Genomic DNA, 12,916 nt, shown 5'->3' with positions numbered 1-12,916 from the left:
TTCCGGGTGAATGATGGCCCCCAACAGGGGAGATAGTCGGGTGGCCAATATCTTTGCGAAAAGCTTTAAGTCCACATTTAGCAGAGATATTGGGCGGTAGTTGGCACAGAGTGTAGGGTCTTTACCCTCCTTAGGGATAACAGCAATTACCACCCTAGTCATGTCAGGGCGGGAGGGGCGCCCTCCGCCAATGAATTGAAGGCAGATAGGAAGTGGGGGACGAGAAGGGGAGATAGTGCCTTATAATAATTCAGTGTAAAACCGTCCGGCCCTGGAGCCTTCCCCGTCTGAGACACCTTAATGGCAAGTCGCAGTTCCTCTTCAGAGATCGGCACTTACAGCGAAGTCAAGGATTCATCCGACAGGCCGTGGAAGCCCAGATCTGGAGATATAATCCTGCACTCGGGATCTGAAGGAATATGGTGGAATATAAGGACGCATAGAAGTCCCTGAAGACTCTCGCAATGCCAACCGGCAAGTGCTCCGCTGCCCCCGAGCGGTCACCTGAGGTACATAAGTCTGAGCTTGTTGGGTTCTAAGTGCACGCGCTAAGGTCCGGCCACATTTATTCCCAAACTCGTAGAAATGACGCCGGCACTTAGTCAGGGATGCTTTAGCTTTATCGAGGAGATGGGTCTGGAGGGTATCTCTAGCAGCCAGTAATCTCCCCTGTAAGTCAGGGGTCGGGGCCGATTTATGTGCGAGATCCAGCTCCCGGAGTTCCCTCAACAGGCGAGAGGTTTTCGCCACCTTTTCCCTCTTGAGTCTCGCCCCATGTTTCACCAAATCCCCCTAGCAACGCACTTATGCGTCTCCCATACCACTGCGGCCGAAGTATCTCCAAGGACGTTGTAAGCAAAAAATTCCTCTAAAGACCGTTTGAGGTCCGCTAGGACCGCTACGTACTGGATTAAAGAGGGGTTAAGCCGCCAATGCCACTGGGAGGGGCACGGTTCGGGAATCAGTACCAAGGAGACCATGGCATGATCCGAAAAAGTGATGGTATCTATGTCAGCAGCCTGGAGAAGGGGTAAGTCTCTATGTTTCAGGAGGAAGTAGTCCAACCTGGAATAAACATCGTGTACCGGGGAATAAAAGGCATAGTCTTCAGGTGTCCACTAGCTGATGTTCGTGTAGGAGTGAGTCTAAAGGGCAAGCTGCGTCCGGTTCACATGGGAGGAGCCCCTAGAAAGTGTCTACAGATGGGTTCAGCACCACATTAAGGTCACCCCCAACAACCAGCACCCCTCAGCGAATTCGTCAATGTCGTCAAGGTAGGTTTGCATTGCATGTGCCTGGCCCGAGTTGGGGAGGTAGAGGGAGGCAATGACACGACCCTTCACCATGAGCATTCGACCCTCATCATCACACCGAGACTCCAGCAATTCCCAAGGCAGGGTTCTAGAAATCAGGATACTGGTACCCCTAGCTTTCTGAATGGGGGAAAAGCTATGATAAGCAAAAGGAAACCAGGAGAGTTAGTTAATGAGAACCTATGAGAAGAGAGCATATGGGTTTCCTGCAAAGTCCACCTGTATATTCTGCTTTTTAAAGAGGTTCATCATGATGGACCTTTACCGCTGTCGTGCAAGCCCTTAACATTGAGGGACCCCACTCTGAGCTGAGTCTGTAAGCGGAGGCCATAGGAAGGGCGGGGTGGGCGTGAGGTAGGAGGGGAGGCGGAAGGGTAGGGTGACAGACAAGGGGGAGGGGGGAAGGGAGAGGTAGCACCCGCGTCTTTAATGGCTGCCAATGCGGGCTGTAGCAGGCGGCGCATGAAGAGGGTGCGCGCACTGAGACCATCCGGGACCCCCTCGTACTGTACAGTACCTGAGTTCCGCACCGCCGCCATGATAGCCTCTTTTTCTGCAAAATAATGCAGCCTACACAGAACATCTCTGGGGGCCGAGGTGCCGCGTGCAGGGTCCCTCGCCACGCGTCGGACTCTGTCTATGGCAAAAGTAGACTTTAGTTAGTCTAGCAATGTTAAAAAGCTCTGAGACCCTCCGTGCTGGGTCTTCATCATGTGGCAATTCGGGGAGGCCCTTTGATACGGACATTGTTACGCCGTCCCCTATTCTCCTGGTCATCGAGAAGTATGGCCAGCTGCTGTGTGCGTGCTTGTTGCACACCATTTCCCTCTCCAGCGTCTCTATCCGCCCAGTGAAGGCGGAGGACGTCTCCTCAGTGACCGAGGTGCGCTGGGCCAGGGCCTCCACCTCATTCCGCACCGCGGCTATGGCTTGTTGCTGTGCGGACTCTATGCGCTGCAACCACAGCAACCTGGTGAGGAGGCGGTCTCCATAGTGTGGCGTACAGTCCTGGCAGGTAGCGGCCCAGAGTCCGGCGGCCAGTCAGACGGATCCCGGTCACTGTACGCCTGAGTTCCGCCCAAGCTGCCTGGGAATCATCCTGTCCAGCGGGAGAGCAGGTAAGGGGCGCGAGGAGGAGGCCGCCGGCGCCATATTGCCTCCAGCAGCCAGCGGTCTGGGACCGGAGGGGTGCAGGAAACCGGTCAATGCAGGCGGAACCTCCCGTGGAACGGGTCACCGGGGTGGTGTGGGGTCTCCGTCTTCTTATCCCTGCGACCAGCCATGCTGAATGGAGGGTAACCACTGGAAAATCACTGAGGTCTCTGTGAGTTGGCCCTCCCACGTTCCGTCTCTCTCTGTCGCCCTCCCATGTTCCGTCTCTCTCTGTCGCCCTCTCACGTTCCCCCTCTCTCTGTCGCCCTCCCACGTTCCGTCTCTCTGTCGCCCTCCCACGTTCCGTCTCTCTGTCGCCCTCCCACGTTCCGTCTCTCTGTCGCCCTCCCACGTTCCGTCTCTCTGTCGCCCTCCCACGTTCCGTCTCTTTGTCGCCTGCCGCATTCCGTCTCGTTCCGCTGCCTGAAGTGAGTGGTGCTCATCAGTCCCACAGAGGGTAATTGGAGCAGCAGTGTGCGTCCAGCACAACCACTCACACAGCCCTGCAGCGGTATTACATTATTACATTCCTCACTTCCCCCCTGTGGATAGATAACAACTGCTGCATGTGCTGCTACCTTTATTCAACCCATATAATTCTGATGATTTGATTGGCTATGCTTCCCTTTTTTTTTTTTTTTTTTTTTTACAAAACACACAACAGCAGCACAACAACAATCCACAACGATACAGATACAAATCAAGATTTATTTTAGACCATAATCTGCCACATCTAGCGAATGGTATAAAAATAATATAGACGACCTAAGGGGCAGCACCAGGAATCCGAGGCATAGCCAGGCAAGAAAAAAATTAATTCTAACAAATAATATATATATTACATCAATTAAAATCAAATATTTCTCATAAATTGAAAACGAAAAAAAAATAAAAAATAAAATTGTGCTCAGTACTTTTCCCCCATGGATCCCGCTCACAGATCACAGCCTCCTCAGTACTTTTCCTTCATGGATCCCGCTCACAGATCACAGCCTCCTCAGTACTTTTCCTTCATGGATCCCGCTCACAGATCACAGCCTCCTCAGTACTTTTCCTTCATGGATCCCCGCTCACAGATCCCAGCCTCCTCAGTACTTTTCCTTCGTGGATCCCGCTCGCAGATCCAGCCTCCTCAGTACTTTCCTTCATGGATCCCGCTCGCAGATCACAGCCTCCTCAGTACTTTTCCCCCATGGATCCCGCTCACAGATCACAGCCTCCTCAGTACTTTTCCTTCATGGATCCCGCTCACAGATCCCAGCCTCCTCGGTACTTTTCCCCCATGGATCCCGCTCACAGATCACAGCCTCCTCAGTACTTTTCCTTCATGGATCCCGCTCACAGATCCCAGCCTCCTCGGTACTTTTCCCTCATGGATCCGCTCACAGATCCCAGCCTCCTCAGTACTTTTTCCCCATGAATCCCGCTCACAACTTCCAGCCTCCTCAGTACTTTTCCCACATGGATCCCGCTCACAGATCCCAGCCTCCTCACTACTTTTACCCCGTGGAACTCGCTCAGATCCCAGCCTCCTCGGTACTTTTTCCCTATGGATCCCGCTCACAGATCACAGCCGTCTCTGTTCTTTTCCCCCATGGATCCCGCTCACAGATCACAGCCTCCTATCTGCATTAACATTTCTCACATTCCAGACAAGAACAAGCGGTTTCTTTTCTATGTGATTTGTTTGTAAAGAATGTTTGAATTATCCACAAGTCAAGACGTCTTCTCTCCGGTGTGACTTCTCTGACGATTCCTTAGTTTTGCGATAGTAAAAAGCCTTTCCAACATTTTCAACAGGAATATGGCTTCGCGCCGAGCATAAACACGCCCCCCCCTTCTGCCACAGCTATCTGGTCTAAGTGGATGATGTTCATGGATACGCCTACTTATCTCACACATTCTACCTCTTAATCATGACTACCGCGGATACTATGGCGACGGTCTTGCCCTGTACTCTCACTGTTGGCATCCCCTCCTCTCCTAGTCCGGGGCTGTGCTGGCTCTCCTCTTCTTCTTCTCCCTTCTATCCCGCTCTTTTCTTTGTTGGATTAATCTATGTCTATTACTCTTCAGTGACCCTTCAGCAACTATATCAAGGTCTGTTACCAAGCCCTAATGTTGCATTGCACTGTTATATGTTTAGTGCTATGCTCTATCTAGTTGGGCTGTCTAAGCTGGCCGGGTATTATTAACCCGATAGATGTTATGTTACTGGAGATTTCTGCAACATGCTTATGACCATGTTATTCATGAGGTTATTTGTGGCTCTGTTCACTGTGATATAATCCTGTATGTTGCCTCCCCCTCTTCCTTTCTGTATCCCCATTTAACCTTTCAATAAACTCATCTGAATTAAAAAAAAAAAAAAAAAAAAAAAAAAAAAAAAAGGAATATGGCTTCGCTTCCTTCGTAACTTCTCAAGCGTGTTACAAGAACTGGTTTATGTGTAAAACATTTCCAACATTATGAACATAAATATGTCTTCTTCTCTCCTCTGTGAACTCTCTCGTGTTTGGAAAGACTTTTTTTAATTGTAAAACATTTTCCACAGTCTGAACATGTATACGGCTTCTCTCCTGTGTGACCTCTCAAATGTTGTGCAAGTAGGGATTTACTTATGAAAATTTTCCCACATTCTAAACATGAATATGGCTTCTCTCCTGTGTGCCCTCTCACATGTTTTATAAGATCTGAATTATTTGAGAAAACATTTCCCACATTCTGAACATGAATATGGTTTTTCTCCTGTGTGAATTCTCTCGTGTATAACAAGATGTCCTTTCTGCTGAAATAATTTCCCACATTCTAGACAGGAATATGGCTTTCTCCTGTATGAATTCTCTCGTGTCTAACAAGAACAGATTTACTTGAGAAACATTTCCACATTCTGAACAGGAATATGGCTTCTCACCTGTGTGAATTCTCTTATGTATAACAAGTTGGGATGAATGTATAAACAATTTTCCACAATCTGGACAGGAATATGGCTTCACTCCTGTGTGAATTATCTTATGTGTAACAAGAACTGATTTATCTGAAAAACATTTCCACATTCTGAACATGAGAATGGCTTCTCCCCTGTGTGACCTCTCTCATGTCTAACAAGAACAGATTTATTTGAGAAACATTTCCCACATTCTGAACAGGAATATGGCTTCTCACCTGTGTGAATTCTCTTATGTATAACAAGTTGGGATGAATGTGTAAACAATTTTCCACAATCTGGACAGGAATATGGCTTCTCTCCTGTGTGACCTCTCTCATGTCTAACAAGAACAGATTTATTTGAGAAACATTTCCCACATTCTGAACATGAATATGGCTTCTCTCCTGTGTGACTTCTCTTATGAATAACAAGTTGGAACGTATGTGTAAACAATTTCCCGCATTCTGAACAGGAATACGGCTTCTCTCCTGTGTGAGGTTCTCTCATGTGAAACTAAAACAGATTTATCCGAGAAACATTTCCCACATTCTGAACACGAAAATGGCTTCTCTCCTTTGTGGCCTCTCTCGTGTCTAAACGAGCCGAATTACTTGAAAAACATTTCCCACATTCTGAACATGTATATGGCTTGTCCCCTGTGTGACTTCTCTCGTGTATATCAAGTTGGGATTTCCTCATAAAACATTTCCCACACTCAGAACATGAATATGGCTTTTCTCCTGTGTGCATTCTTTCATGCTTAACGAGACTTGATTTACAGGGAAAACCTCTCTTACATTCTGAACATGAATATGGCTTCTTAACTCTGTAAATTCTTTCATGCCTGACAAGAACGGATTTCCTTGAGAAACATTTCTTACATTCTGAACAGGAATATGTCTTCTCGCCTGTGTGACTTCTGTCTGTTAAAAGAATTGAGCTTTTTATATACTTTCCACATTTCTCTCTTTAAATCCTGCCCACCCCCTCCTCACCTGTCCTTGTGGTCGCAGTGTGCGAGTGGTCGGGAGAAGATTCCTCATGGTCAGGAGGATTATATTGATAGATCTGTAGTGTGACATCCTGGATATACAGTAAGGGGGAGGAGGGCTTCTCCTGAGGAGTGCTGCTCCGCACCTTCATGCTCTTCTTTATAATTCAGCAGTAGCACAATATTCTCACTGGGATTTCCTGTAAAGGGTAAAATAGGTATTTTTTCCCTAAGAACAAACAAACTACAAAGTAGAGAAAGTAAGTTGTGAGTAGTAAGTTTGTATTCCATGAATGGGTCGGTTAGTCGGCAGCACATCCTGACTCACACCCTGAAGCTGCTGGAAATCCTCACTTCCTGGTCCACTCTGTCTCCACTTCTCTGTCCTCCCCCTCCTTTTGAGACAGAGGTCAAGTGATCTCTGTATCGTCTTTTGTCAATGGCAAACTGTAACTAGCCATCTGTAACCCGCCCACCACTGACATCACACCAATCAGTGATCACCTGGCCAAGGACAAGGAAACAACAGCCTCTTCTGAGCAGTATAGGGGAAAGGAGACACGGTTATTTCATCTCTCTCTATTCTATGTATATAAAAGAATTGATAGACACAAAGACAGAAATTGTGTAGTGGGTAAAGTAGAAGAAAAAGAAGGGGGTCATTCACTCCATGAGTACAGACTGGGATTCTACCACTGCCCGTAATGTACAAGAGCCGGCTACATTACCATTTGTCATATAGTGTGAAAAGCTCTTACAATCTGGTAAAGTGGGGACGGACTAGTGCGCAGCATAAGGGGAGTCCCTCATGACAGGGATTGACAGGCCAGTAGCAGGTCAGATGGGGGGGCAACAGGCTCAGTGTGAGCAGGTGGGGAGCACGTGCACAAGGGGGGAGGAGGAAAAGTGAGTGTGGAGAAGTAAACAGAATAGGTGGTTGGTCAGAAGGAAGAGGGGGGAGTAGCTGAAGGGGCCGGGGTATAAAAGTTAGCCACGAGTGGGGGGTGGTCACCCATTGTGGTTTAGCAGGCAGAAATCGTCTTACCTGTACTGCTGCACTGTATTGCTTGCTCATGTCTGCCGAGGTTCTGATGGAGAGGCTGAGGAGGATGGCCGATGAGCGGGGCCAGGAATGGCTGCAGACCCAACTCCAAGGTCTGCTGGGGTCCGGGGAAGCGGCGCCGCCAGCTCCTTCCCCTACGAGACGGACTAGGAGGTCACGTCCTCCTGAGCGCCTTAGCCTGAAGTGACCCCCCGGGTCCGACGCTGAATCGGGAGCCCCTCTAGGGACCCTCCGGGTTCTGCCGCGGGCAGGGCCGCTTCCGCCCGGCGTGCAGGATCCGGGGAGAATCCCTCTACAAGGCGGGACTCGCAGCCGAGGGAGAAGTCCTCTCCCCTCCTTCAGATGCCGTCGCGGGTGGATCGGGGTCCGGAGCGGCTGGTGCAGCGAGGGCCTGGAGGGAGAAGAGCGCCAGCTCGGCGGGGGGACCGCTGCGGTGAGAAGCAGCAGAGGAGGAGGCAGGAGCAGGCAGTCGGCGGCCTCTCGGCGTGGGGAGGACTGCGAACAGGGTTCCCCTGGTTCGGGATGATCGGCGCCACTCGCCAGCGGAGGTGAGGGGGCGGAGCCACGCGGGCTTTGAGCGTTGCGAGAGTGACGAAGATGAGCGACGTCATCAGCCTCAGCTGGAAGTGCCCCAGCGTCAGCCACCGGAAGTCAGCCGTCAGGTGGTGCTGGATGTTGGTCACCGCGAGTCACCGGAAGTCAGCCGACGCAGACCGGAGGCCCAGGAGAGAGGAGAAGCCGTGCGTCCGGATCCAGGGTCGGCCGCTGTTAGGCCCGCCGGTCCCAGACAGCCGGGTGAGTGTGCAGCTGTAGCAGCGCCTGCGTTGGGGGGGTTGGGGAACGCGCAGCTGGGGGTTTGGGGACATTGTTGTATGGGCTGAAGGATTGTTGGCTGGTTTGGCCCGGGAGTGGGCGGGGAGGATCACCAGTACCTGCGTGGACGGGGGTCCGGGGGTGAGTGGCAGTGTGGCTGGGGCCTAGCGGGAGTGGGGAAGGTTGGTGACGCCGGCCTCTGGTGGCGGAGGGGGGTTGGATAGGGCCCAGGGCAGGGAAACGGAGGTGGACGGGGAGGGTGTATGTGTGTTTTGAGGGGCCGTTGGGGGCACACCTCAAGCCGGAAGTGCGGGAGAAGGTATGGCGGGGGGAATATGTTGAGATTTTGTCACTATTGCAGCTAGAGAAATTTAACCTGGATAAGGTGAAGCCGTCTGAGGAGAAAAAGGACAAGGAGGAAAAGAAGAGGTATCGGTTGATACCTCGAACTTTTACTAACTGGTTTCAGACAGCGGAAGGCTTTGCGACTCAGCATTTGTTGGGATCACAAGGATATCAGCTTGTGGCTGCGGGTGACGGCACCAGTACGCACGGGGGTGGGGTCCCAGTCCTTACCAGGGTCCGTTGGAGGTCCTAGCCAGCCCGGACATTCAACGGCGGCTCAACGGGGGCTGTGTTTTCCTCTTTAACGAGGGAAGTTGTAAGTACGGAGCTAGGTGCAAGTTCAAGCACGAGTGCTCCTTCTGCGGGGGTACCCATGGGGCGACGCGCTGTTTTAAGAAGAACAGGCAGCAAGGAGGGAGGGACGCGGTTGGAAAAGGGGGTGACGCCGGTGCGTCTGGAGGCAATGCGGGGGTTTCTAAGTAGATACTCGGATCGTGCTTCGGCTGGTTTGTTGGAAGAGGGATTTGCGGTGGGGTTTCGTATTCCGTCTGTTGGAGTCTCGGAAGGGGGGGCAGCGGGGCGGCGTAACTTGAAATCGGCGGAGGCTCACCCGGGGGGTGGTGTCTGCAAAGTTGGGGAAAGAGGTGGCTCTGGGACGGATGGTGGGTCCGTTCGGGGCGCCCCCGTGTGCGGGTTTCACCTTTGGGGGTGGTGCCGAAGAAAGAACCGAACAAGTTTCGGTTGATTCATCACCTATCATACCCCAAGGGCTCCTCTGTGAATGACGGGATAGACCCGGAGCTTTGCTCGGTGGTGTATACCTCGTTCGAACGATGGCGTTGCGGTGGGTGCGGCTGTATGGAAGGGGGGCATTGTTAGCAAAGGTGGATGTGGGGGCAGCTTTTCGGCTGCTTCCGGTCCACCCAGATTCTATGCCACTGTTGGGCTGTTTTTGGGAAGGGCTTATTTTGTGGACCGCTGTCTGCCGATGGGATGCTCGCTGTCCTGCGCCTACTTCGAGGCGTTCAGTACGTTTTTGGAGTGGGTGGTGAGGGACGTGGCTGGCATCCGGTCGGTCATCCACTACCTGGATGATTTTTGTGCATTGGCCAGCGGATTCGAGGGTGTGGTTCGGTTTTGTTGCGTACGTTGGAGGGGTTTTTTTGGACTTTGGGGTTCCCCTGGCGGTGGAAATGTCAGAAGGTCCGGTTACGGCTTTGAACTTTCTGGAATACGGATCGACACAGTGCACATGGAGTTCAGCTTGCCGGAGGATAAGCTGGTAGACCTCAGGGCGGTAGTGCGGAGAGTAAAGGGGTTGCGGAAGGTGACTCTCAGGGAGTTGCAGTCCCTCCTCGGCAAGCTTAACTTTGCGTGTCCGGATCAAGCCAATGGGGAGTGTTTTCTGTCGTCGCCTGGCCCAGGCGACGGCGGGTATCACATGCCCCATTATTTTGTGCGGCTACGGCGAGAGCTGAGGGACGACCTGGGGGTGTGGGAGTCGTTCCTGGCGTCGTATAACGGGAGGTCGCTGATGATGGACTTGGTCGTGGAGGCGCCGGACTTGGATTTGTTTACCAATGCGGCTGGGGTTGGGGGTTTCGGGGCATTTTTGCAGGGGAGTTGGTGTTGGGGTTTGTGGCCGGAGTCGTGGCAGAGGGCAGGGCTGGTAAGGAACCTTACGTTGCTCGAACTGTTTCCCATAGTGGTGGCGGTTACCATTTGGGGGAACAGGTTCAGGAACAAGAAGAGTGCGATTTCACTGTGATAACATGAGCGTGGTTTCAGCAATTAACGGGTTGTCGGCATCGTCCCCCCGGTGGTGCGGTTGCTACAGCATCTAGTATTGCAGTGTTTGTTGTTGAACGCTTGGGTGACCGCGGTGCATGTGCCCGGCGTTTCTAACTCCATTGCTGATTCTCTCTCTCGTTCACAGTGGGATCGTTTCCGGTCACTGGTTCCGGACGCGAACGAGAGGGGGGATCCGTTTCCGGAGGAATTGTGGAGGCTGCCCTTCGGTCTGCTGAGTGCCTGATTAGAGAGTCGGTAACACGGAATACATGGCGAGGTTACGAGGCGGCTTGGTCGCATTGGGTGGAGTGGCAGGATACCTGGGGACGATTGGGGGAGGGGGAATGGGGGTTTTTGTTATTGATCGGTAATTGCCGGGAGGAGGGCTGGACGGTCCCGAGGCTGAACAGGAGGTTGCGGGGGTAGCGTTTGGCTGCAAGTTGCGTGGCCTTCCTGATGTTACGAAGGCCTTTTTGGTGCGTCAGGCGGTGAGGGGTTTTCGGAGAGGTTACAGGGTGGCGGATCAGCGTCGTCCGGTGTCATTTGGAGTTTTGGAATCATTGGGGGGTGCAGGGTTGTTGTGTCGCTCGCTCAGTGAAGCTAGGTTGTTTAGGTTGGCGTTCTCATTGGCATTTTTTGGTGCGCTCCGCCTGGGGGAGCTGGTAAGCCCGTCGGTCAAGGTACCGGGGGGTTTACGGAGTGCGGATGTGGAGATGTTTGAGGATAGGGTGGAGTTTAGGATTCGCCGCTCTAAGACGGACCAGAGGGGTAGGGGGTAAGAGAGTGGTGCTTTTTGCATTCCCGGGGTCGCGGGTGTGCCCGGTAGCTTGTATGAGGGCGTATGGGCTGGGACCTGGAGGGGAGGGGCCGTTGCTCAAGCATGACGACGGCGGCTCCTTCTTGTCCCAGTTCCAATTCATAGCAATATTCAGGAAATGTCTAGGGGCGGCGGGATTTTGTCCGGGGGAGTATTGTGAGCATTCGTTCCGGATTGGTGCAGCAACGGAGGCGGCAAGGTGGGGCCTGAGTGAGGAGGTAGTTCGCCACATTGGGCGATGGGAATCCGAACGCTTTTGTTCCTACATCCGCTTCGGGCGGCTGGAGAGCAGGCAGTTAGAGGATGGGAGTGGATGGGGGGGGGGGGGGGGGGTGTTGATTGTTTTGGTTACGGGGTGTGCAAGTTGTGCAAGTTGTGCAAGTTGTTGGTTATCTGTTTTGTTTCCTTCTCAGGTCCCGAGCGGACCTGGTGTGGATACTTGGACATTCTTTTGTATACTGGAGGAGCGTTACGTGCAGCGGTGCGGACCGGACGGACGGCAACTTGGGCATTTCACGTGCGGAGGTGGTGGTTCGATGGTTGGGGGAGAGAGGCATGATGTGGAGGAGAGTGCTTCGGAATTCCATCGTTATGTAAGGTTGGATAGGGAGCCGGATGTGCTGTTACTTCATGTAGGGGGAACGATTTAGGGGCCACGACCGATCAGGGAGCTGGTGGCCGACATGAAGTTTGACTTTCTTCGGTTATGGTCACAGTTTCCGAAGCAAGTGACGGTCTGGTCGGACATAGTGCCGCGCAAGGTGTGGCGGGGGGGGGGGCGCTCGGTAGCGCGGATTAACAAGGCGCAAGTTAAAGTGAACAGAGCCATGGGGAGATTTATGGCGCGTAATGGGGTGGTGGCTATACGGATATGGACTTGGAGGCGGGTGTTGGAGCATACTGGAGGCGGGATGGGGTAACCTAAACGCTGTAGGCAACAGACATTGTGGTTGCTGGGTGTCCGGGACGGGATTGATGTGGGGCTCCCGAGTGTGGCGGGACGCCAACACCTAAGGGGTCAGGAGTTGGCCGTCTGTGGCGGTGGGGGTCCTCGGGTTGGTGTGGACTTGGTCGTGGTGGGAGGGGACCTCGGAGTGGTTCCGGACTCCCGGGAAAGGAAATACAATTATTGGGCTGGGCAGGCTGTAGTTTGCCACCATTAAAGGGGTACAGTTATACGCACACAGGTGCTTAGTTGGTGCCTCTGGGTTATGTGTCCCGTAGGCCAGAGGCAAATCCTGAGTGCAGTTGGGGTCAAGTTTAATAAGCCGCCTGAGGGGATTTTTGGGGCTCCGAGGACCGCCCCGTCAAAATAAATATGTTACAGTTTTGATATGTTTTATACTTGGTGTAATAAACAGCTGCTGTGGCCATTTAATTCCAGAACGGTGTCTGTGGTTATTGGGAAGGGAAGGGGACAGAGTGGTAGAAAGGGGGGCCTATAGTAGGCGGAAGGGCCTTGGCAACTACCCTAGTCATGCACAAAACTTTTTGTGCTAGACAACTAAAGTGGTGTGCACCCTAAAAACAGCAAAATGTAGGTAACTGGGTAAACTGCAAAGCTGGGAAAATGCTGGGATCTGTAGTGCTGAAAAGAACTCCGCAAACAGATCACCTGCATCACAGAGATCACTGGCATCGCTCCTATGGGAAAGGCTTGAAGTGTTACGGTAATGTAGCTTTAAGGTCGAGCCCCCCTTAT

General features: G+C 52.4%; 1 pseudogene; it reads right to left on the bottom strand.

The window, feature by feature from the left end:
* Nucleotides 1-354: 354 nt before the first annotated feature.
* LOC138775281 (zinc finger protein 271-like) lies at nucleotides 355-6,537 on the bottom strand (annotated as a pseudogene).
* Between the last annotated feature and the right edge of the window lie 6,379 nt (nucleotides 6,538-12,916).

The sequence above is a fragment of the Dendropsophus ebraccatus genome, unplaced genomic scaffold (assembly GCF_027789765.1).
Source record: "Dendropsophus ebraccatus isolate aDenEbr1 unplaced genomic scaffold, aDenEbr1.pat pat_scaffold_1462_ctg1, whole genome shotgun sequence".
Classification (NCBI taxonomy): Eukaryota; Metazoa; Chordata; class Amphibia; order Anura; family Hylidae; genus Dendropsophus; species Dendropsophus ebraccatus.
Note: the sequence above shows the minus strand (reverse complement) of the source record. Positions and strands in the feature narration are given on the sequence as shown.